This window comes from Cavia porcellus, unplaced genomic scaffold (assembly GCF_034190915.1).
Source record: "Cavia porcellus strain 051 isolate PalLab524CR breed Dunkin Hartley unplaced genomic scaffold, mCavPor4.1 scaffold_18, whole genome shotgun sequence".
NCBI lineage: Eukaryota > Metazoa > Chordata > Mammalia > Rodentia > Caviidae > Cavia > Cavia porcellus.
This window is the reverse complement of record NW_026947501.1, coordinates 30,114,649-30,118,988: the sequence shown is the minus strand read 5'-3', so window position 1 is coordinate 30,118,988 and position 4,340 is coordinate 30,114,649.

Below are 4,340 nucleotides of genomic sequence, written 5' to 3'. Positions count from 1 at the left end.
TATTATAAAGTTGGACAAAACAGTAGAGAACAAGACCAATAAAACTTAGGCATTGTAAACATTACAGGACTTCCAAAGAAGACAATAGTCAAACCAGAATGGGTATCTTAGTGAATCTTATTGTCTTCAAAGTAGTTGCCTATGCCTTCAAACTTGATACTATCATATAGAATGGAACAGAGTCTAATCAGTCAAAACAAGATCGTGGGAGTACTACAGGACTTCAAAACAAGTTAATAGGAAATCGAAAAGAGTTACTATTTATATATCCTAATTTTTTTGAATTTTTTCTTTAATTAAGACAAACATAAGAAATGACTAAATAATTTTTTTTGAAACAATAAGGGGGAGATTGAGATAAAACAGGACATAACAATATAACAATAGAGGTCACAGCATGACTGTTTCAATAACCTAGTACTTCACCACCTTATAACCTGACTTAATAGTAGTTACCATAGAGTCTTTTTCCTTGAAATATTTGGGTAAAACTTCATATACTCTAGCTTCAAATATTTTCATATCAAGAAGCCCAGAATAAAGCCTTTCTAATTAATGAGTGAAAACTTTATAAGGCTTCAAGGCCACCTAATGGGGAATCATGATTACCACATATTTTTATATATTTAATATATATAAATGCAATCCTAGTTTATTAATAAGTCTCCATACTGATTTCTACAGTGGTTGCACCAGTCTGCACTACCACCAACGTGGAGAAATATTCCTTTTTCCCTGCATCCTCACCAACATTTGTTATCAGTTGTTTTCTTGATGACAGCCATTCTTTCCAAGGTGACATGAAATCTCAATGCTGTTTTAATTTGCATTTATCGAATGGCCAGAGATGGTGAACATTTCTTCATGTATTTATTTGCCATTTGTATGTCTTCATCTGAGAACTCTATGTTCATCTCCATTGATCATTTTTGGAGAACGTTTTTGAATTTGGGGAGTTTGATGTTTTTCAGTTCTTTATATGTTCTGGATATAAGTCCTTTGTCTGAGGGATTTGGGGCTAAAGTTCTTTCCCATTCTGTGAGTTTAATTTTTACTTTGTTGGTGATTGCTTTTGAGCTGCAGAAATTTTTTAGTAATATGAGATCCCAGTTGTTGATTCTTTGAAGTATTTCTCATCGAGTTTGCATTTTATTAATGAATTTTTTGCCTAACACTAAGTCTCCAAGATTTCTACCTATCTTGTCCTCCGTAGATTTAGTGTTTCTGTTTTAATAACCTTGATCCATTTCGACTTTAGTTTAGTGTATAGTGATGGAAGGGTCTATTTTCAGTCTTCAATATATGGAAAGTCAGTTTTTCCAACACCATTTATTAAAGAGGCTATCTCTTGTCCAGTGAACTTTTAACCCCTTGATCAAATATAAGGTGGTTGAGTGTCTTTTCAGTAGTGTTTGTATATTCTAATCTGTTTCATTGATCCTCAGGACTATTTCTTTTCCAGTACCATGCTGATTTTATTACTGTGGCTTTGTAGTATAGTTTCAAGTTAGGAATTGCGATGCTTCCTGTCTTGCTTTTGCTGTTCAGAATTGCCTTTGCTATTCTAGGTTTCTTCTGTTCCAAATGAATTTTAGGAATACTTACTCTAGATCTGTAAGGTATGTTAATGGTATTTTGATGGGACCTGCACTGAATCTGTATAACAATTTGGGGAGTATGGCCATTTTCACAATGTTGTTCTTCCTAACCAAGAGCAAGGAATATCCTTCCATTTTCTAATATACTCTACACTTTCCTTTATTAGAATAGTATAATTTTCAGCATATAGATCTTTTAAATTGTTGGTTAGGTTGATACCTAGATATTTCATTTTTTAGAAGCTATTGTGAAAGATGATGTTGTCATAATTTCTCTCCCATGGAGTTTTTTGTGTACAAGAATGCTATTGATTTTTGAGTGCTGACTTGCAACCAGCTATGCTACTGAATTTATTACCTCTAGTAGTATTTTAATGGAGTTGTTGGGGTCTTCTATGTAGAGTATCACATTATCTGCAAATAGTGATAATTTAACTTCTTTCCCTATTTTTATTTCTTTTATTTCTCCCTCTTATCTGCTTGCTCTGGCTAATATTTCCAAAACTATATTGAATAGGAGTGGTGATAGACATCCTTGTCTTGTTCCTGATTTTAGAGTGAATGCTTTCAGTTTTTGTCCATTTACTATAATGTTGGCTGTTGTTTTGTCATAAATGGACTTTATGAGATTGAGGTACATACCATCTATTCCAAGTTTCTGTAAGATTTTTATCATGAATAGGTGTTGGACTTTATCAGAGGCTTTTCTGTGTCTATTGAGACAATCATGTGATTTTTATTTTTGGCTCTGTTAGTGTATGGTGTATTACACATATTGATTTGTGTATGTTGAATCAACCCTGCATTCCTTGAATAAGTCCCACTTGGTCATGGTGTATAATCTTCTTGATGATTTCCTGCGTTCTATTTGCTAGTATTTTATTGAGAATCTTTGCATCAGTGTTCACTAGTGAGATTAACCTATAATTCTTTATTTAGGCTGGGTCTTTTTCTGGTTTTAGTTTAAAAGTGATATTTACCTCCAAGAATGATTTAGGGAGGACTGCCTCTTTTACAATTTCATTGAAAAGTTTAAGGAATATTGGCATTAAATCTTCTCTATTTTTTTTTTTTTTTTTGTCTTTTTCTGTTTTTGTCAGTATCAGGGATCGAACTCACAACTGCCTGCTTGCAAGGCAGGCACTTATGCTGCTGCGTTAAATCCCCAGCCCATCTAAATTTCTTATAGAATTCAGCTATGAATCCATCAGAACCTGAGCTTTTCTTTGTTGGTAACTTTTTAAGCACATTTTCAATTTCAGTAGCTGTTATTCAAAATTGTTATATCTTGTTGACTAAGGTTTAGTAGTCCATGTTTCTAGAAATCTGTCCACTTTCTCTGTGTTTTCCATCCTATGTGAGTAGAGAATTTCAAAGTAGGTGTTCATGTTCTTTTGGATTTCAATAGGATCTGTAGTAAATTCCCTCTTTTCAGTCCTTATTGCATGGACTTAAGTTTTTTCTTTCTTTTCTTGATAAAGTGATTTGGCCATATTGTGTTCCTATTTTAAATTTTTATATTTTGTTTTTATGGACCTCTTTCAATTAATGTTGATTTTTAAAAAAATGTATCTTCCAAATACTGTCAATCAAAATTACTGAACTTTGTGACTTTCTCTAAATTCTATGCCCAAAAAAACAATCCACCCACCTTTTCCAAACATTTCAATCAGAAAAAAAAAAAATCAGTTGGAAATTTTTGTGAGAAATAAATACAAACATAAAAGAGATTCACAGAGAGGTAAAAGTAGGTTTTATAGTCAGTTCATCATTGTTGCATACTCAAAGAAGTGGACAGTATTCATAGTCTAAGTCACAAAGTTTTCACTACTGACAGGTCAAGTGATAGATGACCCAGGCATCAGAATTGTCAACTCTGTGTTACAACCTTCTTCTTGGTAAAATATTTATTTGACATAAAAATTAAATTTAAAAAATTTACAGCTCTTTATTACCTTAAAAAGCTATGTATTAGCTTTAAAGTTAAAAAGGTAGATCTACCCTACAAAATTATGATTTTTGTTAATGTTATTTTATTGCTTCATTCTAAGAATTTCCATTTGTAGCCTCTTCACAGATTCTCTTGTGTTTCTGGTATTTTCTATAATTCTATCAGTATCCATTGTGACTGTCACTGCTTGTTGGAAATTCTATAACAGCTGTTTAATTCTTTATTTTGTAATTTCAACATTGGTGCCATCTCAGCCTTGGTATCCGAGTTTCCTCCTACAGTTCAAAATTTTCTTTATTATTTATATGCTGTATACATTTAGCAGGTATTCTGGACATTTTAATTGTTATAATATGAAATTCTCTTGTTAAGATGGTGTTTAATATTGATATTTTCAGTTCAGCATGTGATCAATATGGTTGTTTTCAAAATAAATTAAAACCAATTTTCTGTTTATTGTGGTTTTAATATTGGTTTTTCTGTCACTGCCTTTAATATTTAACTTTTCCTAATTCATGTAACTATTTTATTCAGTTTTCAAAACTTGATATATTTTTAGAATTTAAAACCAGATATAGTCAGCTCAAAAGTCAGTCTAAAAGGTAACATACAGCTTAATAGAGTCACTTTGCTAACTTTTTGCTCATTTCAGGATCACTCCCTACTTTTTGCTTTCATAGTATACCCCTTTTAGTCAGAAAGTTGAGGCTTTATGTGCCTTGAACTGCCTCTTACTTTGTGAGTGTGCCTACCTCTGGGAATAGTAGAGTAAGAGGACAAAGAGAGAACAA